The 27,009-nt window shown below is 40.9% G+C and overlaps 1 long non-coding RNA gene across 1 annotated transcript; it reads left to right on the forward strand.

Moving 5' to 3' along the window:
- The first annotated feature begins 6,508 nt into the window (after positions 1–6,508).
- Positions 6,509–9,286, forward strand: LOC127505435 (uncharacterized). The gene is made up of 3 exons (XR_007927703.1): positions 6,509–6,746; positions 6,859–6,909; positions 7,188–9,286. It is a non-coding gene; the product is annotated as an uncharacterized LOC127505435 (long non-coding RNA).
- Positions 9,287–27,009: the final 17,723 nt, after the last annotated feature.

Genomic DNA, 27,009 nt, shown 5'->3' on the forward strand with positions numbered 1-27,009 from the left:
TATATATATAGAATTAATATGATTTATGACTACTGAAAATCAATAAAACAATAATAAAATGAACAATAACTCATACCTGCAAGCATGAAATGGGACAGTGTTACAACAATTATCTGTTCTGGTTTCACAATCTGCAAATACATAATTTCACGAGTTCACACTTACAAATAAGTCAGATAAATTAATTGGTAAACATATTTGGCGTGCTGTCCAGGGAGAGGGCTCCGAGCTCGGTAATTTGCCCGAACACAGAGATTCAGGTTAGGAAGTAACCCAGTGAGTGTGAGGAGACGGGGTGGTGGAGGGATTCTGAAAACTGTCAAGGATCCTTAGGTGAGTTTGACTGTGATTATATATAGGCCTGTACTCATGCTGATTGGGTAGATATGTTGATTACAGATTGTTGACAGCTGGTTGAGATGACGTGATAATTGGGTAGCTTATTTGACTGGTTCCTCCCGAACTACGTTAATAAAACATCATTTAGTTAGTACATTGCCCCATTTTTCTAATATGCAGGCAACTTACAATATTAAAGTAACAATTCACAGTTTCAGTTTCTACTCCTTAACACATATAACATACTTTGAGTCATGAACTACATTACCCAAAATGCACCGCCAATTACTGGCGTGCATTTCACTTTTTTGCAGCAAGGAATTAACCACTTGTGTCATCAAAATGAAATGAAACTCAGATGAACATTAATAAACATCCTCATACTCCTGAGAATGAACATAGGACATAAACTGATATTTCAGATGTTGTACCGTTCATAGAAATATGACACAATCGCACGTTTAAAGCAATACAGTTTATGCAAAGTATTAAACATGTACAACTTCTAATTTTACACATAACAGGGTCAACAACGGTATTACCAAAATATTTTGTTCTGATTTCATTGTAACTTCTATTTAATATGCTCTAGGAACATGTTCGAGTTGTCCATTAACAGAGACACATACCTCTCTTCAGAATGTTTCATGCAGACTGAAGAGTGCGGCACCAGGGGAATATACCATTGATCGAAGAGAGGGGTATACCACATCAGCAACACAAAAGAACATAAAACATTCTTCTAAACAAACACATGCAGTACAAGAAAGTAATTAATTAAAGAAAGTAAGTAATTAAACAAGAAAGTAATGTGATAATAATGTTCGATAAACACCAATATTAAATGCTGTGTAAAAGAGTCGCAATTTCCATTCTGCATAAATTTTATATATACTTCCAACCCCTCCCCCATAATGAAACAATGGATCATCTCTTACCCAGTCTTTCTGCACCTGGTTTTTCTTAACCAAAGTAAGAAACAAAGTTTGATGAATTATAACACTTTTAAACCATTACAGGCGCTCTCCGTGAGCCCCTCCTGCCTTGAATTCGGGCCCAATGACTCCAAGGTTGTCCTAAAGCCAAGGCATGGTTATGTTCCCAAAGTTCTCTCCACTCCATTCAGAGTGCAGGTGATTACTATCTCCACGCTTCCTCCTTCTCAGGACGATCAGGAGTTGAACTTACTCTGCCCAGTCAGAGCTTTAAAAGCTTACATTGACCGTTTCGCCTCATTCAGAGAGTTGGAACTGTCCCATGTGTTTCAGATCAATAAATGAAGCCATTTTGAAGCTGTCCTGCTGTCTCCAGAGTGAAATTCTGTACAGAATCAGATCTGCTACATAAAACTGGTGCCATGACTATCTTGGATACAACTGATCAGCTGCAGCCAATCTCGGGTGTCCGTCTACGTGGAACTGTTGCCATGACCTCCCTGGATTCAACAAGCCAGCTGCAGTCATTGCCAGGTGTCAAGCCGGGGATCGAGTCCTGCCTTCCAGCATCAGCTAATGAAGTTTCCTCATTTCAGTAATGTTCAGTTTCTTTTACATCATTAAGACATTGACTTTTGAATCAGACATTGAATCATTAAGATATTGAATCAATTTATTTTGTTATATACAGGTGATAAGTACAGACAGTAAGATGTAGAACATGTCTACACCAGTCTTGGGGTCTTGGGGAGGGGTAGAGGTTTCATCAGCCCAGATGGTGTTGTGAGATGTAATGATCAGATTGGCGATCTCAATTTTAACCTTTCACAAATGGGGGGAAAAGTAAACTCTGGTGTTTCATTTTTCACACCTGCCCCAATCAATGATGATTCTTTTTTGCAGATAACGGAGCTACTTGAGGAGCTTGGTAGCCAAATTGGTGATAGTGCTTTGGACCACACAACCAAAGGTTTGCAAGGGACGCACGCAAACCAAAGGTTAAGGCTCAAAGAAACACTTTATTAACTACAGAAAAAGGAACACTAAATAATAAGGAAGAAACAAATAAAAATAACAATAACAGTGTCTCTGAAATGGTCAGTAATATCAGTGTGTAATGAAGGGTGCATGGCTGAATATGTAATATAGTGTTTAAGTGTAAATGTGAAAAGAATCAAAACACAAAGCAAACGCCAAATCCAACACCCGAGTCCTCCTTTTGGCTCAGTTGAAGGTCTCTTTTACAGGAGCGACTAACCAAGAACAGATGCCTCCAATTTACGGCCAAATGAAGTAATTCGCAAACGAACTGCGTTTCCGAAAAGAGACAGCAGGGGTCGTCACACCCCTCCCCATTGAGACAGGGGATCCCACAAAGAACCCAGTAACAAAACATCCAAACAAACAGTCAAATGAAACACCATTTCATGACCAAAAACAGCCCCTAACACTGCCAAAAGAGTTGACGCCAACTAAGTTACTGCACATCTGGAAAGCGAGACAGCGCATCAGCTACGATGTTCTCTGACCCCCCGAATATGTTGAATATCCAGGCAGAAGGACTGCAGAAACAGAGACCACTGAACCAGTCTCTGATTCAGACACTGTAAAGAATTCAAAAAAGTCAGTGGATTATGATCAGTGTATATCACAATAGGTGCACTTGAATTGACATAAACAGCAAATGCTGCAGCAACCAGCATGCTGCAGTGCCCAAATAAGGGCTAACGCTTACTTTTCAACAACAGAATAATGCCACTGATGGACATTGATGGGATGAACGGGATGATCTACCCCATCTGCATCACACTGCTGAAGAACAGCTCCAGCTCTATGGAAGTAATAATGCCATATGTTTTTGAAACAAAAAGCATCTTGAATTGCACTACTTGAAAAAAATATGCATTGCATTAAACGTGCTTGTATTTTAATGCATTGTATTTTTAGGGCTTGCATTTTTATGGGCTGAAATTCAACATGGTTGTATATTTAAGCTGTGAATATTTCAATTCAAAAAATTTCACACAACACTTTCATTGTTAAAAATGCAATAAACCATATTCACCTTTCAGATATCACTTCAAAAATATTCATTTTGTTTAAAAATACAACCTATAATATTCAGCAGGCAATTTTTGGTCCATTTTATTTCGCGTCCACAAATTCAGTGGTTCAAATTTCAACATTTCACATCCGGGAATTGCAGAAATAGCAGTAGAATACCAAGCATAATCTCCATCTGCTGTTAGTAGACCTCACCAGCAGGTGGTGCAAGCAGAGCAACAGTTGATAAAGAGCAGGGCAACAGTTAGAGCAAGACATTCATTTCATTCATTAAAACGGATTTACAGTAACAGAGCAAGCGGTAAGTGCATGTCTGATTATTATCAAGTACAGTATATATGCATAAAAGCTGATAAAGACACAAAATTTGTGTTTACATTTAATTCAATGTCTTCACTGTTACTTTTTCCTGTGTAGCCTACATGTAAGCAGCTTTCTCTACAGTGAACAAGATTATAATGTTATTCCCGATGCTGATGTACAGTTCAAACGTTAAATCTGAGGTAGACATATAACTTTCCTTAACTTTATATTGCGGCACTGTGCTGCAGTACTGGGGTTTCCCTCAATACGTCATACTCCAGGATTCCCCTGCTGTCGGGACATATATAACGCTAAACTTATCTTTTAGACTAAATACAGTGATATAAAAGAACACCAAACTCGCACATTATTGAGAATGTAATCTATAGGCTACAGGCAAGCAGGTTGACTATGGACGTAATATGGACATAACGTGCAAAGTTTGACGCTAAGCATTTCCCAGTGAAATACTGGCATAAAGTTGTCTTGATATTGGACGGTCGATATTCACAAATTTAGGGACTGTCTCTAAAGTTACACACAACATTTCTAATTTCAATAGCATTTGAAGAGAATTATTTACAGTCATAAAACCAACTGTAAAGTGTTCATGTCAGTTTCAGGTATGATGCACACCTTTTAGATTCTTGATATTGAATAAAATAAACTGTCAAGTCATATCCCAGATAGCACACATACATGTGGCCGACGTCGGCCCCAGAGCGGAACGTCGGCCTCATATCTGTAACATCTAATAAGGATCGGCCAGGCATAGGCGCGTGTCTTCAGTCAGTGCTCTATTTCCAGCTCGTCGGCTTTGGGTCGGATCACGACTGCAGGCCGATGCCGCGCTTATCTGTTTGCGCGTGACCATTCATCTCTGCAACCGACGAGAGAAATGGCGACTCCGGCGACATCTGTGGTTTCCAGGTAAGTTTTCACTTTAAGTGAATTAGAAAAATCTTTTGTTAATTCTGTGACACTTAAAAGTTACTAAGGCACTCGGTTTACTACAGGCAGTTTGTAATCACAATTTCTCGGAGGCGAAGGGCCAGATGAGCAGCGGAATGCTAGGTCAGCCCAGCTTGTTTAGCTCAGAAAAGTTTTTGTAAGTAGCCAAATTATCTGAACATATCTCGTCCTCCGCAAAATAAACGGATCAGGTCATAAACCGGTAATGGTAGATATTTATTTATGTAAATGCTGCGTGACTTTGACGTGTTTTAATGGGCGCGCGCGTTTTGAACATTCAAACACTGGAGTAGTTACCATGGTAACGGGCGGCACAGCAGTAACGGACAAGCTGCAAAATCTCCGTCTGTCGCTGTTGTTTTCTCTGCTTTCGGGTGAGTTTAGTCCTCAAAATCACATAAATGATATAAAACTGTTCTGGATACGTTTCTTACCTGTAATTGACACGCTTCTGTCGAATATTTACTTTATTGAAATAGTTTATTTTTTTCGAAAAAGTCCGTTAGCATAACCGTTTTCAGAACTGTTTGGCTAATATACTGAGCTCTTATGAAAGTTTGCGTTTTTAATCACATCTTTATGTTCAGAAGAGAGGCTTTGATAGTTTTGTTAAGGTTTTGTTGGTAATTTGTCAATGGGTAATTGGAAGTGAGCTAATTTATTTAAACTGCTGTACTGACATCCCTTACAGGAAGCGCGAAAATCAAATGAAACGAAATGAAATGATCTTTCATGGTATTATAGATGTTTTAGTTGAAATCCGATGGCTCCGTGAGGCCTTCATAGGGAGCAATGACATTTCCTCTCTCAAGATCTATAAAGGTACTAAAAACATATTTAAATCAGTTCATGTGAGTACAGTGGTTCAATATTAATATTATAAAGCGACAAGAATATTTTTGGTGCGCCAAAAAAACAAACAAAATAATGACTTATTTAGCGATGGCCAATTTCAAAACACTGCTTCATGAAGCATTGGAGCACAATGAGCACAGTGTATCGAATCTGCTGTTCGGAGCGTTATTTCAGCCGTTGGCAGTTTGACACGCGATCTGAATCATGATTCGATACGCTGATTCATAACGCTCCGATGCTTCCTGAAGCAGTGTTTTGAAATCGGCCATCACGTTATTTTATTGTTTTTTTTGGCGCACCAAAAATATTCTCGTCGCTTTATAATATTAATATTGAACCACTGTACTCACATGAACTGATTTAAATATGTTTTTAGTACATTAATGGATCTTGAGAGAGGAAATGTCATTGCTGGCTATTGGATTTCAACAAAAATATCTCAATTTGTGTTCCGAAGGTTAAGGAAGGTCTTACAGGTGTGGAACGGCATGAGGGTGAGTAATAAATGACAGAATTTTCATTTTTGGGTGTACTAACCCTTTAACCCCTGGTTGTTTCAGTCAGAGTGTCTGTGAAAAGCCTTTAGGGTAAAATAATCAGCGAAATGAGATTAGGTGACAAATGTTATATTGTTTGTATTTATGATAAACTATTATGATAACAGGATGTTATGGTCATTAATATATTTTCTCTAGGTCTTTTTTGAGTTATTTATTTGTATGTATTTTTTACTGATACATTCTTAAATACGTTTTACTAAATATTTGGTAACACTTTACAAGAAGTTTCATTAGTTAAACATTAGTTAATTATTAACTAACATGAACAAACTATGAGCAATACATTTGTTGCTGTATTTACTAATCTTCGTTAATGTTAGTTAATGAAAATACAGTTGTTCATTGTTTGTTCACAGTGCATTAACTAATGTTAACAAAATTTTAATAATGTATTAGTATCTAAGGTTAACTAATGGACCTTATTGTAAAGTGTTACCAAATACTTAAATACTAAATGCTAAATTTAAATGCTGACTGGTTCAGGGGGTCAACAACTTTAGGCATTTAAGTTATTTTTCACATAAATCTGGTCAGCTTACACACTGCTCATACTCAGCCTCTAAAATGTATGAATTGAATCACCAATACAATATCAGGGGGTAAAGATGTCATTAGAGTTCTTACAATTATGGCTGTGCTCTTGTTTCCAGATGAGATGTGATCCCCAGTGTTTGGCGCTGAGATTCTTCAGGACAAAGGCCTTGATGCCATGAAGATGGTGAGTTTCCCCAATAGCTGCCACTACCCAGATCAAGAGACTGTATTAGTCTATCTGTATTAGTCTATTTTGATAGGTATATATGTTATGTGTCTTCTCTTTTTCGTTACAGCCCATAACTGACAGGCTTTCCTGTGTAAACCATCATATTTATCCAAATGAGGTTTGTAAATGCATGAATTCTTTATATTTTATATTAATCATTAATTTTGAATAAAAATTACTTATAGAAGAAAATGTGACAAGGCCTCTCACAAAATGCCATATTAAAGGAATATTCAGAGTGCAAGTCAAAACTGTTTCTTTTGGGCGATATTATGCTACAAATATCGTCTATTGAGCTAAAGTTAAATTGAACCTGGAATGTTGATTTATGTTACCATGTGATACTTTGTAATGGGCATGTACAATGGATTTTGAACTCTACTATTTTTATTGCAGGGTCTCTGGGATCCCCAGCTGAAGGCATGAAGACATCAGATCTTGGCCTGGACAGATGTACCAACAGTACACCACACCGACCTCTGCTTTTGCATGGATGGCTGATTACTACCATGTTCTGAGAGGGTATTACTATAGCAAAACTGAGCACCTGTGACACTGGGATTTCTAGTTGTAAAGAATAATCACACAATGTTTTTTAGAAGTTGCAAACTTTTCTCTCTCTTACAAACACAACAGTTAAACCTTTTCAAATTCTTTTCTGGTGGTGCACAAGTCCTATTCTTCGAAACAGAAATTAAGATATTCATATGCTCACATTTAAGCTGCGGACACACGACTTTGAGCGTGCAAAATTTCTTCAGACACTGTAACTGGCGTGATATGACGTCTGCAGAGTCTTTTTATAAACATGAATTAACAAATAGTATATTCAAAATATAAAAATATACAGTCTACTCATTTTTTTTTTTTAATTTAGCCAAGAGGTCACACCTACATGTAGCGAATTTGTACTCTTTACACATAGTCGTGTGATGTGAATTCGCAGGTCAGAGTTCCAAACCAAACTTTTTGCATGAGCTTGCGTTTCTGGTCTCCTGCATTTGTGTGCGTATGAATGGAGGTCAATGGAATGAAAAGCGTAGTGTGACCGCACCTTTATTCTGCAGTTGCGGCACACCTGTATCAAAAGTGTGAAGTCATGGACAGATTTTATTTGTGAACTGATATGCGAGATCTCACATATGACATATCAGTATGTGACATCCCACTCAAACACATGCTCTATCCAGTGAAAAACATGTTCTTGTCGTTATTAATCAATCAGTAATCAACACAGCACCACCCCGAAATTGCCTTGCACTGTAGAATTATGGTTTCGGCAAGAAATGAAAAATAGCCAATTATTTATTATAAATGCTACTATTTTACAATTAATATTTAAGGCTGTTAGAGAGGGATAGAAGCCATTTTTATGGATGATGGGATTTTTTCATTACAGGTCATTTATTTGAATGATCAGCAAAAATTTGAGCCTATGAGTTTAATAATTTGAATTCGTAGAATAAGATTAGTACAAATTTAACTGTTGTGTTTGTGAGAGAGAAAAGAAAACTACAAGTTTGCAAATCCTAATACATTTTCTCAGTGACTACTGAAATATTCTGTACAAATTCCACTGTCACAGGTGCTCAGTTTTGCTACAATAATACTATATATTATACAGCACATGCATAATTTGAGACAATATTCTGATTCTCATTTTACCAATGGCAAACCACATCTATCTTATTAACAACTATTCATTTTGTGTATAATCAATATCTAAACAAGTGATATTTAGTTGTTAACGAGGGATTGGCTGGACTCTGCTGACCCAATCAGTATTTCTCGTCCAATGGTCATACTTTAATTTTCCGGTTTTTCTAGTATTGCATCCTTCTCATGGGCATTTCATGACTTTTCAGTGTGGGTTAAACCTATTTTTTGGCCCATAATATGTATTTTTTAAAGAGTAATTAAAAATAGTTTTGTCTATGCTATTGAAATTGTGGGTTACATCTTTGTCACCTTTTTCACCCAAGGAGTTTACATTCCTGATAATACAAGAGTGAGGAACTTACATTTTAATTACAAAGGAAAACCAATTCATCTGTTATGTTCTTCTGTCCTCCATTTTCAAGGGTAAGATTTCTTTATAAATCATCTACTCACCCATATGTCTTTATTTTTTGTGGAACACAAAAGGAGAGAGTCACTTAGTCTCCGTCACAATTAGAAAAGAAACTGATAGGGAATTGTGACTGAGGCTGTCAGTCTCTTGATGTTCTGCCTCACATCTCCTTTAGTGCTCCAATAAAAATAACATGTTTGGTACAAAAGAACATGACCAGTTTTGTTCATGAGTAAATATTGCTTTTAATTTTTTAACTTGAGACTGTTTAGCCTGTAATTTTCTGTATACCTCTGCGTGTATCTGAATGTAAATGCCTTCTCTGTTAGTCACATTGACGGGTTGTATATAGGAGGATGTATGCCTTAAACATGCAGGCTATCTGTAACTGTATTTTGTAAATATTAAAACAATGTTAACTGAATGTGATGTGTGATTATTATATAAACATGCTCATTTATCTATTAATATTAAGTATTTGAGATTTTCAAAAACGAAAATGTGTTAACTGTGTAAAACTTAAGCCCAACTGAAATCAACATCGTGTTTCACTCAACTGAAATCAACATCGTTTCAGCATAAGGTAAGCAAACGATCCGCGTCGATTTCCCGTTAGTTTTGAATGGCGTGTCTGACATTGGTCTTTGATGTCGTGAGAAACATCGATTCTAGGTTGATTCTGTGTCAGTGTGCTATCTGGGTGTAGCCTGAAAGGTTCAGCCTAAATAAATAAAGGCCTAGAAAGCCCCTGCACAGCGGTCAGTATTTACAGATTTGGATCGTCCACACATCGGCCAGAGAGCATTCGCGATCAGAGGCCGACGTCTCGGCGACATTTTCCCGATGAGCAAACGCTCCGTGAGCTACGTCCCGGCGATGGAACTTTGTCCATCGAGACAACATCGGCCCGACGTACGTGTGCTATGTGGGATGTAAATATCGTTATATATTTCACTTAGCCTACTGTATGCTCATACACAAAATATATCAAAGCTGCAAATTTAAAGCTCTATAGTATTTGAAGAGAATGAATTACAGTCTGCAAAGTGTTCATGTAGGTGTGATGCACAACTTTTAGACTGTTGATAATAAATATGAACTCATGTTGTAGTGAAAAATAGTAATATTTACACATGATTTCACAGTTTATTTTATTTAATATCAAAAATCTACCATATACCATCATTTTAGATTGTTGATATTAAAATATAAGCTCATGCAGCAGTAAAAAATTAGCAATTTTTTTATTTGTTTATTTTATTAAATATAACAAATCTAAAAGGTGTGAATCATGCCTGACACCTACACAAGCACATCACATTTTATGACTGTTAGTCATTATCTTCAAATGATATTGAAGTTAGAAATGTGTACACCAATGTCGTATGTAACTTTAGAGATGGTCCCTAAATTTGCTAATATCGACAGTCCAATGTCAAGCCATTATGCTAGTATTTCACTAGGAAACACTTAGCGTCAAACTTTGCGCATTACGTTCATATTCTGAGACAACCTGCTTGCCTGTAGCCTATATAGTATAGTATATGTGCGAGTGTGGTGGTCTTTTATATCACTGTATTTAGTCTATAAAGACAAGTTAAGCGTTCTATATGTCCCGATGGCAGGGGAATCCTGGAGTATGACATATTGAGGGAAACCCCAGTACTGCAGTACAGCCGCGATATGAAGTTAAGGAAAGTTATATGTCTACCTCAGTTTTAATGTTTGAACTGTACATCAGCATCGGGGAATAACGTTATAATCTCGTTCACTGTAGAGAAAGCTGCTTACATGTAGGCTACACAGGGAAAGTAACAGTGAAGACATTAAATTAAATGTAAACACAACTTTTGTGTCTTTATCAGCTTTTCTGCATATATACTGGCCCTGATAATCATCACACATACACTTACCGCTTGCTCCATGAATGTAAATCTGTTTTAATGAATGAAATGAATGTCTTGCTCTAACTGTTGCTCTGCTCTTCATCAACACGAGCTTGTACCACCTGCTGGTGAGGTCGACTAACAGCAGATGGAGATTATGCTCGGTACTCTATTGCTATTCCTGTAGTTCCCAGATGTGAAATGTTGAAATTTGAACCACTGTATTTGTGGACGTGAAGTAAAATGGACCAAAAATTGCCTGCTGAATATTATATGTTGTATTTTTAAACAGAATGAATATTTTGGAAGTGAAATCTGAAAGGTGAATATGGATTGTTGAATTTTTACAATGAAAATGTGTGTGAAATGTTTTGAATTTAAATATATTCAGAGCTTAAATATACAACCATGTTGAATTTCAGCCCATAAAAATGCAAGCCCTAAAAATACAATCCATTAAAATACAAGCACGGTTAATGCAATGCATATTTTTTTCAAGTAGAGCAATTCAAGATGCTTTTTGTTTCAAAAACATATGCCATTATTTTACTTACATACAACTCCCACGTTACTAGCATCGACGTGCAACGTAAAAGGTTCATCAAAACGTGGAGCCAGAAGTAATGGTGAGGATCAAAGCAGGGATTTGACATTTTCAAAAGCAGTTTCACAGCAGCTAGAAGACCAAATAAATTTTGTCTTACCCTTCAATAAGTCCGTAAGTGGGGCCACTACAGTAGAAAAGTTACGACAAAAAGAGCGATAATAGCCCACCAACCCCAAGAATCTCATTAGCCCTTTTTTTGTCATCAGAGGAAGAACATTTTTAATGGCCTGCACCTTAGCCTGTACCGGACGCACTTCACCATTTCCTACCACTTTACCGAGATAAGTCACGGTCGCCTTGGCGAACTCACATTTTGGTAAGTTCACCGTAAGTTGCGCCTCAGAAAAGCGTTTCAACACTAAATGAAGTCATTTTAAATGAAAATACCAACTGTCACTAAAAACAACTAAATCGTCCAAATAGACGGCACAATCCTCAAGACCAGACAACACTCAATTCATAAGGCACTGAAAAGTAGCGGGAGCATTTCGTAGGCCAAAACTCATGACGGAGTAACAAAAGATGATATTTCCTGAGCTCTCTTGGTTAAAGGAACCTGCCAATAGCCCTTCAGCAAGTCAAACTTGCTGACAAACTTGGTGGGGCAGACCCCACCTGATGTACACAATCCTCGACGTGAGGCAACGGAAAGCAATCTGGTTTGGTTAAGCTTTTTACTTTACGAAAATCTGTATAAAATCAAACGATACCGTCTGATTTTCCCACCAAAATACATGGAGACGCCCAATCAGAGAACGAAGGAACAGCAATATTGTGGTCCTGCATATATCGAATTTCCCTCTCCCTCTCATCTTATAGGAGATAAGTGACGGAGAATGAAGTTCAAGTTCCGCAAAGACTCAGAATTCTTTAATCGACCACGAAGCACGCAATCAACTCCAATTACCCACACTAACAGAAACAACAGAAAGTGCCGGGTGCAAAGATGTTGGGCTTTACCCAAATTTAATTTCATTCTTGTAATAAGGCTTTAATACATTCACATGGCATCGTTTAACAGACTTTCTTTGGGATGGCATGGTAACTACATAATTTTCATCGCTTCTGCTTTACAACGAATGGGCCATCAAACTTAGCTTCAAAAGGCGAACATACAATTGGCCGTAACACAAGCACTTGGTCGCCTGATTCAAACACTCGGTGTTTGACCATACAGTCATACAAACATTTCATATTGCCCTGACATTTTTTAAAGATTTTCCTTTTCTCGTTCCCTAGCCTGAATAAGTTTGTTTTTAAAACCTAAAACATAGGATGCCAAATTTTTTGGAGGCTCTGCAGCTTTACCAACATCTTGGAATGCAGACAACAATCCACGTACTTTATGGCCAAAGACCAAGTCATTAGGACTGAAGCCCGTACTTTCCTGCACTACCTAACGGGATGATCTATCCGGTGGTTGAAGAGATTCCCTCTTCCATATGTAAAGCGCTTTGAGTACCCAGAAAAGCGCTATATAAATGTAAGGAATTATTATTATTATTATTACCTCACATGCAGCTAATATCATCCACGGTAAACCTTCTTCCCAATCTCTATCCAGCTGCACACAGTATGCATGGAGAAGTGACTTCAATGACTGATGGAATATCTCCAAGGCACCTTGGCTTTGTGCATGATATACTGTAGACTGATTATGCTTAATGCGCAGCTGTTTCAGTACTTGCTGGAAGAGATTGGAAGTGAGGTTTGAACCTTTGTCACTTTGAATATTTTTTGGTATCCCAAAAACTGATATAAATTGTGTCGAAGCTTTCACAATAGAAACGTAATACTATGTAATGGGTATGCTGCAGGAAAATGTCTCGGTTACAAAGGTAACCCTCGTTCCCTGAAGGAGGGAACAGAGATATATGTCGGACAGACCGACGAATAGGAATCTAGCTAGAGAGGCCAATCTGCTTCAAGTGTAACTAAACGAGCCAAAGCACATTGGCATTGCAATCATATGCAGCAGCTGCTCTCCTCGCAGCGCGGGTATTTAATGAGCAGCATGTGCGTTGCATCTTCAGGTTTTCACTGAGGAGCCGAACAGGTTAGGCAGCAGCATCAGCGGGGTACAGCGACTGTGGCGACGGGACGTATGTCTGCATTCCCTCTTTCAGGGAACGAGGGTTACCTTTGTAACCAAGACGTTCCCATTCAGATGGTCACATTCGACGTACGTCGGACAGACCGACAAATAGGAATCCCTACCAAAGCACCACAGGGGCTGCCCCCTTCCAGTGCTCTGTTGCAAGCCTCCTGTACCCACTTGCCTAAGGACGGTGGGACAGGGCTAACACAGAGAGTGTCGATCACTGCTGTTCCCCAAAACCCATTCAGTGAGACTATTGAATAACACTGAAAAAGTGTACCCTTTCGCTGGGAAAGGAACGCTGTGGAAGCCACATCCTTCCCCGAAGGAGTTATATGGAGAAGTACATATGGGCTAACCCCGTAGGGCTGTACTACATATGGAAGTACTGGGGTGACTCCAACCTGATGAGAGATGGGTTCTCCCAGAGGGAAAGACACGGGCTTCATTTAGGAGCAACCGTGAAATAACACATGGGATCCCCGTAGGGTCACACATATGGAACCCAGCCTAAATCCGGTTCTCAAGGATACAATGAAGTAAAGGCATAGCACCAGACGCTCCGCCACGTCCGGCTGCCGAAGGGAGATCGGAGGACTCAACAGGGTCTGCCTTGTAGGGACTCTTTGGAGCAATAAGCGCATGTAAGTTCAGCAAGCCGACACTAAGCCAATGCCTCTCTGTGGCTCTGACCTGAGGTGAGAACACGGGAGGAGACCGGCTCGACACAAAGGCTACAGAATCTAGCGAACGTGTTAGGTGTCGCCCAGCCCGCAGCTCTACAAATGTCTGTCAGCGAGGCGCCACGAGCCAGCGCCCAGGAGGATGCAACACCTCTCGTAGAGTGAGTATGCAACCTGAGCGGGCAGGGCACGCCTTGTGCTTGGTAAGCCAAGGCGATGGCGTCCACTATCCAGTGGGCCATCCTCTGCTTGGAGACAGCCTTTCCCTTCTGCTGGCCTCCGTAACAGACAAAGAGCTGGTCTGAGGTCCTGAGGCTTTGAGTTCTGTCTATATACAGTCGCAAAGCGCGAACTGGACAGAGCAAAGCCAGGGCTGGGTCTGCCTCCTCCGGGGGCAGCGCTTACAGGCTCACTACCTGGTCCCTGAAGGGAGTGGTGGGAACCTTGGGCACATAGCCAGGCCGGGGTCTCAGTACCATGTGGCCATTGCCTGGCCCGAACTCTAGGCACGATTTGTCAACCGAAAAATGCCTGCAGGTCCTCCACCCTCTTGATGGAGGCCAATGCAACCAGCAGCAAAGTCTTCATCGACAGAATCTTTAAGTCTGCTGACTGCAAGGGCTCAAAGGGAGCATTCTTGAGTGCTCGAAGCACCAGAGTAAGGTCCCAAGAGGGTATGGAGGGGGGTCAAGGAGAATTTAACTGTCTCGCCTCCCTAAGGAACCTGACGACCAGGTCGTGCTTACCAACAGACTTGCCATCGATGTGGTCGTGGTATGCGAAATTGCGGCAGCATGAACTTTGAGGGTGGAGGGAGACAGCCTACGCTCCAACACTTGCTGCAAGAAGGAAAGCACGACTCTGATCGAACATCTTCGGGGGTCTTCTCGGCGAGAAGAGAACCACTCGACGAACAGGTTCCACTTCAAGGCGTAAGCACGTCTCGTAGACGGTGCACATGTCAAAGTGATGGTGTGAAGTACCTCGGGGGGTAAGTCATCTAGAACCTCAGCGTCCTGTCCAGGGACCAGACATGGAGTTTCCAGAGGTCTGGACGCAGCTGCTAAAGGGTGCCCTGTCTCTGAGAAAGAAGTTCCTTCCTCAGAGGGATACGCCAGGGAGGGGCTGTTGCGAGGAGTGAGAGTTCCAGGAACCAGGTCTGGTTGGGCCAATAGGGTGCAACTAGTAGGACCTGTTCCTCGTCCTCCCTGACATTGTACAAGTTCTGTGCAAGTAGGCTCACTGGCGGAAATGCATGTTTGCGAAGGCCCCGTGGCCAGCTGTGTGCCAGTGCATCTGTACCGAGTGTTCAATCGGACAGGAAATAAAACAACAGTGAGAGGTTTCTGGCGAGGCAAACAGGTCTACCTGAGCCTCCCTGAAATCTCTCCAAATCAGCTGGACCACCTGGGGGTGGGGTCACCACTCTCCCTGCAGGGCAGCTCGTGAGAGCTCGTCGGCCACACGGTTGAGCACACCAGGAACATGAATAGCGCTAAGCGACCTCAGATGCTTCTACCTCCAAAGGAGGAGATGGCGGGCAAGTTGCGACATGCATCGGGAGCATAGACCACCTTGATGGTTGATGTACGCAACGGTCGCAGTGTTGATGGTCCGAATGAGGCAGCGAGACGGACTGGGGAGCACTAACCAGGCTCACAGAAACTGCACAAGCGGGATCAAAGGGACCGTAGGCGTACCCACAGTGGGGCAGCGAGGTGGAACGCAGGGACAAGGCTCGGGAGGCACTCTTTGCGAGGCGGCCCATAGCGGGGTCAGAGTGTGCTGTGCAACACCTACCTGGTTCCACGGTTTGACAGAGGGCGCAGGAGAGGCTTTGGTTGCCTTCTCGAACCGCGCGCTGCTGCCTGTTGGCAATAGAAGAGGGGGATGAGAGTGGAGAGATTTTTCTCCTCCCACTACTCTCCGAGCCCTCTTCGGACCCGGAGATGAAGGAAACCGCTCTTTCTTTGAAAATTTGGGAACAACTGGCAGTGAGAGGATTCTGGCGAGGCAAACAGGTTTACCTGAGCCTCCCTGAACTCTCTCCAAATCAGTGGAAAAGAAACAAAACGAAACACAGTATTTACCACCTGGCCCTTCTCTGGGGGAAAGACTGGTGCAGTCACCATCTCCTGAAGAGCAGTCCCAACCATCTTCGGGTCACCTGTCCTAGGGCCTCTTGCTCTTGGCTTTACCGCCCTTCTTGGCGGGGGCCTGGACGGGCTGGGCACCCCGCTTGCGACTGGCTCGACGGCGCCGCTTGGATGGAGGCTACTGCTGTGGTGCGGGAGTGGGGGCAGCCGCAGGGGGGCGCCCTCGGCGACAAGTAGGCTGAGGTGTTGTCGGCAGCGGATGGGTGGACGCAGCAGCTGACCGCTGCGGCAGGATGTGGCTGCTGGCCTCTATGACACAGGGGAATTAAGAAACCTGACCTTGTTGGTATCCCTCATGTTGGCCAGACACAGCCAGATATGGCGTTCCTGGACCACCAAAGTGGAAATCGCACGACCCACCGATCACGCCGTAACCTTCTTCGCACGAGGCGCGAGGTCCATCGCGCCACGAAGTTCTTGAAGAACTTGGGGATCGTGACCACCCTTGTGCAGGTCCTTCAGTGCCTTGGCCTGATGGGCCTGCAACAACACCATAGTGTGTAAGGCGGAAATGGCTTCCCCGCAGGCCTGGTAAGCCCTGCTGGTAAGATCCGACGAGTGCTTACAGGCCCGGGAAGGGAGAGATGGCTCCCCCCGCCAGGTGGAGTTAGGGCATAGCAATGACCCGTTCCACAGGGGGGATGCACGTATAACCCTTCACCGCACCGCCATCAAGGGTGGTGAGGGAGGAGGACTCACCGGAACCAAGGAGGAGGGAGGAGGACTCAACCAATCATCCAATCGCGAGGGCCCGGGACACGGTGGAGGATTCCATATGAGCCCGACACTGTTGGCGGCCCGGGAAAGCATAGCCATCATCTCCGGATCTGAATCGGGCACTGTTACCGTTCCCAAAGGAGGCAACTGCGCCGACTCGTCATCTCCAGAAAAATCTGGCTCACCCTCCGATGCAGCTATCGACATCTGGTCATTGGAGGGGGCTCCGAAGGATACGGATTGTGCATACCTTTGAGATGGCCCACCGGCAGCTCTACTGGCTGCAGAGTGCAGGATGAGTGAGGGTTCCTAGGGGGTTGGTTCCCCCCGAAGGAATCGCGCTCACTGTAATTTTCAGATCACCAGCGCCGCTACCCGCAGCAACCCTGTAAGGAGGATTGGAATGAAACAGCGGCATCCTTTGCAGGAACTGGAGTCTCAATCGCAACTCCGAGATGGTCATCTTCCCACAATGGGTACATGACTCATCCACGAATGCAGCCTCACGAATGTCATCTTTAAAAAGATGCAAGCTCTACTTGTGTAAGCTCTTTCAGGGACTTACTCTTTTAAAAGTGCTAAAACACGCGGGGAACAGCCGCGGCAACACAAACAGGGATTGTGTGCAGCCTGTCGTGTGCACTCCTCTCTTTGAAGGCGCTCACTCTTACCGGCCATCAAAGTGGCTTTTTAGCGCTCAAAGCGCACCGTACTAGCCGTGAGAACAGCCCTTTTCAAGCTGAAAAAACAGCTTTTTGCTCAAAAGGCAAAAAGAAACACAAAAGAGAGAAAAGAGAGGACTCGACCCCGCTGCTGTGCTGTACACCCACACTTGATGATACAGAAGTTCGTCCAGAAGAGCTGACTCGTCACAGACACTTGCAGAGAAACAGACATACACCGAAGCGAAAAGCTGAAGATGCAACGCACCTGCTGCTCATTAAATACCCGCGCTGCGAGCAGAGCAGCTGCTGCATATGATTGCATGCCAATGTGCATTGGCTCGTTTAGTTACACTCGAAGCAGATTGGCCTCTCTAGCGAGATTCCTATTCGTCGGTCTGTCCGACGTACGTCGAACGTGACCGACTGAATGTGAACGCATGTTCAAACACATCACAGTAAACAAATAAGTGTTACCTGGTTTCGAACGAGGGAATGGCCCTACACAATCGACAATAAGATGCTAAAAAGGTTCACCAGTGGTTTCAATTGGTTTCAGAGGAGCAGGTTTTAATACTTGATTCATCTTACTAGTTAATTTGCAAGTCTTGCACATCTTAATGTAAGCAGAGACATCACACTTTAAGCACGGCCAAAAAAATACCACAACAAGCAATTATACGTCTTATGCACCCCCTGGTGACCTGATTGATCATGCGCAATTTCAGTCATCTTGTGTCGAAACTTAGCAGGAACGACTATCTGGAAAACAAGATCTCCAACAAAATCACCCTTGTGAGGAATCCATTTCCTCAGCAACACCCCATTGTGAACAACATATCCACGAGCTGTGTTATCCACTTCTGATGGAGAAACAGTAGTCTGGAAGACTTCATTTAAAGACGAATCAGATTGCTGTTCTCTTCCTAATTCCTTTGCGGAAACAGGAAAAGACAAAGCAGACAAATCAGGCATTGACACACTACAAACTTTAAATTGGCAGTCCTTTTGATCACAAAATTCATCCTTATTGTCACGTTTCATTGCACGAGTCACTACACATGCAGAGTCTTGATCTTAAGAATGGAATTCAGTTTTAGCTTTATTATCAAAGACAATTATAGGAAGCACCGGATTGTTAGCCCACACACGTTCACCCACCAGTCCATTACCCAAAATGATATGGATTCCCTCAACTAGCAAAGTGGGCCGTACTCCCATTACAACCTCGCCTTTGAACTAAATCAGACTGGAGTCTTACCTTATGAAGAGGCACAGACAGAGTGTTTAATCCTATTCCCCGAATTAAAACACTCTCACCCGTATAAGAACGCGGGGAAAAAGCCAAAACTGACTCCAAAATGAATGAATCCATCGCTCCAGTGTCCCGTAAAATTATAACAGGGACTTCCTCTTTCTCTCCCAATAAAGACACGTAACCTTCTGTAATAAAAGGCGAGTAAGAAGAGAAGAGATCAACATCAGACTTTGGTCTTTCCAACAAAATTCAGTTGTTACAGTCTGGACTGGTGCTGCAAGTGCAGCAGACTTAACATGTGAACTTGGTGCAGCACGCTTAGATTTATTTTTAAGAATAGGTCAATCCAATTTCCAATGTCCTTTCTCGTGACAAAAATTACGTGTCTTACTCAGATCAAACTTTCCAGTAAAAACACGGTTACTTTTAGGTGGAGACTTTTATGTGTCAGTACATAATCATCAGCCAATATTCGTGCTTCTTCTGGAGTTTTATCATTATGCTCACTGATATACGTTGCTATACGATTTGGGATTGATTTTTAAATTGTTCAAGCACAATCAAGTGAATCAAATCCTCCAGTGTTTTGATATCTACTGCTGTACACCAATGATTCAAATATTTTTTCAGGTCTCGTACGAATTCTAAGTGAGTTTGCAGCTCTTCCTTTTTCTGCAATCTAAAATGCTGCCTATACGCTTCAGGTACACATTTGTATACTTTTAAAACCACCGATTTAACTTTATCATAATTTTTGCAATCATCGACTGACAAAGAAGAAAAAACTACTTGCGCTTTCCCAGTTAACTCGCATTGCAATAGTGCAACACGATTATCCTCTGACCAGTTTCTCAATTCTGCCATGTGTTCAAAAAGAGTAAAGAAAGTATTAGGATATTCTTCATTAAATTTCAGAACAATTTTTAGATTTGAGTTAAGAGAAAAAGACATACCTTGCTCCTTCCCAGAATTAGATAGCTTACCCTCTTTCATCAAATCAAGCTTAAGAAACTCTAATTCCAACTTTGTTTTTTCCTTGTTCAGAACGCTGTTTTAATTTTTCATGCTCCATTTGTAAAAGCAGCAATTCTTTCTGCTGTTCAAAAAACAGATTAGTTTGTAACTGGGAAGTAACTGGTACAGACTCATCCATATCGTCCCTCAAAATGCCTTTTTCAATCAATTTAGCTTTTAAAACTACTTTAATGTTTTCTTTGAGCCTTTTATCAGAAATCACCACTTGATAACGATCTGCAACTTTTAATAATTGCTCTTTAGTACACTTATCCAAAAATTCACAAGAGAGTGAAGTAACAAACAAATCAATATCAGCCATGAAAAGTCAATAAAAAAAAACAATTTAGTTACAAAGTGCAATCAAATAACGAGAGTTTCCCTCTACCTAACATTTAAACAAACTATCTAACTGAACCCTAGTCTTCATGCGATTAATTGCGGGGGGTATTTATGCACTATAACCCGCTGGGTAAAAAAAATGCAACTGGTCAAACCAGCGACACCTTCAAAACCACGGACGTGCTCCCGAGATAAGATCTACTACCCACCTTCATCGCAGCACTACACAGAAATAACAAACCCGACACATCTCAAAAGAGACATGCCGCTAACCCTATTAGGGAAACTCACGTTCAAACAACAATATTGCACATAATTACTTACAAAATGACTTCACACAGTGACCAAATTGACTCCAGCATGAATTAATATACACGCGTCTCAAAATAACCGATCAGTAAACTAAGCGCAAATGAAACTAAATAAGGATGTGCCCCCAATTTGTTACGACCCGTTGCTCAAGAGCAGCAACAAAACAAGGGACGCACGCAAACCAAAGGTTAAGGCTCAGAGAAACACTTTATTATCTACAGAAAAAGGAACACTAAATAATAAGGAAGAAACAAATAAAAATTAAAGCAGCACGCAGCGATGAAAGGGCCCTTGCACCCAGGCTTACTGCCACCCGGTGGCCTTAGGAAAACTGAACAGTGGGTGATATTCGTTTAAGCGGATAAATAGAGGAGAAATATGGCAAAGTCATTTTGATGCGCTATAGTTCCTGCTGCCAGCAGGTGGCACTTTGACTATTACTGAATATTGCCAGTTAGATGTCTTCAGGCCAGGACTATTATCAAACATGTGAAGTTTGGAGCAGATCAAACATTGTATGCCTGAGTTACAACAACTTCCTGTTTCGTGGCATTAATCGCATACATTAGCACTTAGCCAAGTGTTGAATGATTTAACGTGTTTCTAGCATGTTTGGTACTTCATGGCATATACAGGGATGCACGCAAACCAAAGGTTAAGGCTCAAAGAAACACTTTATTATCTACAGAAAAAGGAACACTAAATAATAAGGAAGAAACAAATAAAAATTAAAGCAGCACGCAGCGATGAAAGGGCCCTTGCACCCAGGCTTACTGCCACCTGGTGGCCTTAGGAAAACTGAACAGTGGGTGATATTCATTTAAGCGGATAAATAGAGGAGAAATATGGCAAAGTCATTTTGATGCGCTACAGTTCCTGCTGCCAGCAGGTGCCACTTTGACTATTACTGAATATTGCCAGTTAGATGTCTTCAGGCCAGGACTATTATCAAACATGTGAAGTTTGGAGCAGATCAAACATTGTATGCCTGAGTTACAACAACTTCCTGTTTCGTGGCATTAATCGCATACATTAGCACTTAGCCAAGTGTTGAATGATTTAACGTGTTTCTAGCATGTTTGGTACTTCATGGCATATACAAATGTGTTTCTGGGAGTGAATTACAGTGCAAAGCATGCCATTTCCTGTTGGCACTATGACTAATGGCACTATGACAGGTGGCACTATGACTAACTAAATATTGGCATATAGATGTCTTCAGGCCAGGACTCTTATCACACATGTGAAGTTTGGGGCAGATGGGACACTGTATGCCTGAGCTACAACACCTTCCTCTTTCATGGGGAAACATCAGACTTTGTCAGGTCGCCACAGATTGCCCACCGATGTCACATCAATGAAGCTTCAGCTTCAGTGAAAGTTAACATTGCTAAGGCCTTAAAGGAACACTCCACTTTTTTTGAAAATAGGCTCATTTTCCAACTCCCCTAGAGTTAACAGTTGAGTTTTACCTTTTTGGAATCCATTCAACCGATCTCCGGGTCTGGCGGTACCACTTTTAGCATAGCTTAGCATATTTCATTGAATCTGATTAGACTGTTAGCATCTTGCACAAAAATGACAAAGTTCCTTGATTATTACGCTGGAATGAAAGTATAGTTCCTAGCCATATCGGCCTAGAAAATCACAACTTTTCATTTTCCGTCGGTCTTGGTACACGATGTAACTACAGAAGAGTCAAGTTTTAAATAGGAAAAATATTGAAACTCTTTTGTCATTTTTGTGCAAGATGCTAACAGTCTAATCAGATTCAATGAACTATGCTAAGCTATGCTAAAAGTGGTACCGCCAGACCCGGAGATCGGTTGAATGGATTCCAAAAAGGTAAAACTCAACTGTTCAATTCAAAATATCTAATTTCCTGTTAGGTTTACAGATTTTGCACCCAGGGACTTTTTTGTAAGTATTGGGCTGTTACATATGTCTACCGAATTTCATACCTGTATGTGAAACGTAGCGTAAAAGGCGCTTAATTGAAATTTTGTAGGTGCCGCTATCGAGCCATTTTGCCACACCTAATTCTGAAACCCATATCAGATGTAAATTTTTACCACTTCTTGCACGCGTGTGCAAAGTTTCATGAGTTTTCGAGCATGTTTACACCCTCAAAAATGTGATTCATTTCGGAGAAGAAGAAGAATTGACTGAGCAATTACAATAGGGTCCTCGCACCACTGGTGCTCGGGCCCTAATAACAATAACAGTGTCTCTGAAATGGTCAGTAATATCAGTGTGTAATGAAGGGTGCATGGTTGAATATGTAATATAGTGTTGAAGTGTAAATGTGAAAAGAATCAAAACACAAAGCAAACGCCAAATCCAACACCCGAGTCCTCCTTTGGCTCAGCTGAAGGTTTCTTTTACAGGAGCGTCTAACCCAGAACAGGTGTCTCCAATTTACGGCCAATTGAAGTAATTCGCAAGCGAACTGCGTTTCCCGAAAACAGACAGCAGGGGTCGTCAAATCGACTCTTAGCTGATCGTAGTCCTTCTGCTCTGGGGCATCAGACTACCCCGAGACAGTCAAAAGCGAGCTGGCTAGCACTGCTCTTGACTTGCCCAGGTTGAATCTGATTGTATGATCTGACAATAGCCTCCTATTTTCCGTGGTAATGGTACGGATAAACATACTGTTCATGAGTGGATAGAGTTAATGGAGGTATACTCACAAAAGTGCGATCACCCAAAAGCAGAGCACACCAATAAGATCTTGAATCATCTTTTGGGTAGAGCTAAAAATATTGTCAAAGTAAGGCTAAAGAATAACCCCTCACCTGACATGGTTGTTACTTCCGAGACCATTTACAAAATGCTCTTACGCTATTTCAGTGAAAGCCCAGAGTCTTGTCTTCCACTGGCAGACTTCTACTCTACACTGCCATATGCCAATGAAAGCCCTGTCGACTCTTAGGTCCGTCTCAATCACGAGGCCGAAATCACTGATAATCACCTGCAGAAACAGGGTAGTCGAATGAAGAACATTTCACAGGAAATTGCGATAATGTTTATTAGAAACTGCCCTGATGTTGAACTTTCTAGTGTGTTCAGATACAAGCCTATCACCAAGTGGTCATCGGCAGAGGTGCAAGAAGCGATTGATGAGCATCAAAGGGGGCTGAGAACGAAGAAACCACATTCCACAACCACTCTCTCCCTGGCCGTTTACAAAGTACAAAGTCAGTGTACCTACACTGGTTGTTACAGGACTACGGGACAAGTTGATACTGGGCACCAACGTTCTTAACACTCAGGGGTCGCCCGTTGCACCGGCGATACCACCTCGTTTTTTTCTTACCAGTGCGAAAGAGACTCAAAATACTCTGTCAATTTTGGACATACAATTAAGAGTTATACACCATTCTAATCTGTGAAATGTCTTCTTTTATTTGTGTACACTCAAGTCCATTCTGAGTCAGGTTTTTAGGTCAAATCGAAAACAAATATTCTCTGTTTATGTAATCGGTTTGAAAAGAGAGAGATGTCAGTCGTTCGCAAGTCAGTTCATTATCCACTGATGCGGCCATGCCCATGGACCGTGTGCAGCATTCAAACACAAATTCTGAGGCGATCAATGCAACAGAGTGAACGCCCACATCAGCTCGAAAAAATGCATCGAGCTTAGTCAGATTCATGTACTTTTCATCATTTTGAGAAAAGGATTTACCTCAGAAGAAGAGCATGACTGGTTTCAATTCCATTTTGAGGATCAACTTGATCAAGCCGAGGATTGTGATTGGTAAGTTTTTTTATTCCTAAATTCTTTATTCTAAACGCGATATAGACGAATGTCTGTCAATATTAAGCCACAAAAAGACTGTTTTATATATGAATCCTGCATGTTCTGTCCCTCTGTGTGAAATGATTCGGGCAGATGCGTGGTTTCGTTTAGCTACTACACATAACTTACATTAGTAAACATGACTTATTGGCTTTTCCCAAAAAATACTGCTATACTGAGTTGAGTGAAATTGACTGAAATATGTAATAAATACTGAAATAAAATGTGTTAGCAACATATTAAACTGCACATTAACATTTATAGGCTTTATAATATAACAAAGATACATAAAATGTCATAGCAATATGAATGTTTAGACAATATTTCTTTGGCCTGTTTTGGACAGATTATGAAGTGTTTACTGTGAAATATTCTAGTGCCACATCAATGAAGCTTTTGTTTGCAAGGAATAATGAAAGCTTTGCATCATAGAACTAAATTATATTTTAAAGTATATTCAAATAGAAAACCATTATTTTAAATTGTAATAATATTTCACAATATTGCTGTTTTTTTTCTGTATTTTTAATCAAATAAATGTAGGTGTAAGCAAATTAGCTTAAATGAAATAATTACTCACTTTATAGGGAATTTTAAAAGAGTCACTTATTTTATGACCGAGCAACTGAATCGTCCAGCATTCATTTGCACTGGCCATAACTAAGCTCTGTAGCTCTTCTTAGGCGGGTTATTAGACTTTATATCATTGCACCAGTTCAGTTAGAATCTGGAGGTACGTTGGAGGTGCGTTTGTCGTTTGTGTCTTTGAACGCGGATTTACTTGCTGGCGTCCTTGGCTTGGAGAAAGGGTCCATGTTTGTTGATTTGTTGAAGGTCTTTTCGGGTTCGGATTGATGTTGTGGGAAGCCAATCACGTTCTGGTGTGCTGGCAAATGAATCTAGTCTCCCTCGTGGCTGAAGTTTAAAGTTGAGGCGGCAAAAGACTGTAGAGTCATTGATTAAACTTTGCGGCAAAACTTAACTTAGAACACGAGACTCTCAATGGAAAAGAAAAACTAAGTAAAAGGAAGGAAAGTAAGTGAGTGAGATGACAGTAAATTGGATGGCTTGAATGAAACTGCTTGTCTGCTCTTCATCGTCTGCTCATCATCATCTTTTCTTTGTCTTATTTCTTTGTTTAAGTACATTTACTTCGTTACGTTTACTTGAGTATTTGTTTGGAAAATTTGTACTTTTAAGAGTAGATTTAAATTTGGGTACTTTAACTTGAGTAAATTACTAATGAAAAATCTGTACTTTTACTTTGTTACGCTGGGCGACGTTCCTCTCATTACTTTATTTTAATGCAATACTGTACGTGTTAAGAAATGCGTAGTTTATTCCAAGCGCGCTGTCTCTTTTTTCATGAACGATGACCCATTCACAAATTAATCACTCTTTTGAGTCGATTCTGTTCAAAGACTTGATCAAACATGTTGGCAAACTGTCTAAATTGGTTCGCGAATCAGTTTGAATGATTTGTTCAGTTCCCTGCACGCATTGATTTGTCTGAAACGGTTTCTCATTTGGCTTTTCTCCAATCATAAATTAAATATTATCTCCTGGTCTCTCAACTCTCCCGCTCTCAGCAGAGAATACAGAGAGTACAGTTTAGACATGATTTCTCTAAAACAATATGATACATTTTATACAGATTTCATTCAAGCCAAAATTTGAATTATGAGTAGAGATTTCCATTCGTATTAGACAAGGCACACTTTCAATCAACCATTCAATAGTTATGACAATTACATGAATTGTGAGTGTTCTAAGCATAACTGGTTACATGTATAATGTGTAGACATGATATAGAATTATGCAGTTGAACAATGTGGAATTGTTGGAACAATTTGATGCAGTTTATTTGTAGAAACAGTCTCTGTGGGTTTTTTTTTTTTTTTTTTTTTTTTTAGATTTTTAAGTCAGTGTCACTCAGAGGTCACTCAGAAGAAACAGGCCTGCATTGTCTCTTTGTCTCGGGAGATCAAAAGACTCTGGCATTATCTTTTTGCGGCTCAAGTTGCGGTCTTTTAAACAATTTGGTCTTTTACAAATTGCTTAAGTTTGACACCTCTTTCCTCAACTTTTACAAGCTTGCAAGGGCCATAAAGTACTTAGCAGGGAGGTGTTGGTAGACAGAATGGAGACGCAAATGACAGTTTCTCTGAGTTTGGGTCCTGCGTGTTGATACAGGAATCTGGAGTGTTGAGATGAGTTTTGTATGAAGTTATGTTTCAAAGAATCATCTGAAAGATTTATTTGTCTGGTTCGTCCTCAGTTCCTACACCGTCTTGATGAGCATAAGACTTCTTTTAAAAACATTAAAAATAGTAATGTGTCAAATCTTTTGACTCTTACAGTAATTTAAAATATAATAGGGCTATACAAAATTTTCTTCACATGATGTGCAAAAATACGTGCATGCATGAGATCACAAAAATCATGTTTTCTGTTAAGAGTGGACATTATATTAACGTTAATACAATAGCTGATATGATTAGTTATCAGCATGCTCACAGAGGTTTTTTTTCTTTTATCTCACAGATTTGAGAATCATAGTGACCAGATATTGGCCAACATATATACTCTCATTTATATAATTAACTATATTCT

The sequence above is a fragment of the Ctenopharyngodon idella genome, chromosome 22 (assembly GCF_019924925.1).
Source record: "Ctenopharyngodon idella isolate HZGC_01 chromosome 22, HZGC01, whole genome shotgun sequence".
Classification (NCBI taxonomy): Eukaryota; Metazoa; Chordata; class Actinopteri; order Cypriniformes; family Xenocyprididae; genus Ctenopharyngodon; species Ctenopharyngodon idella.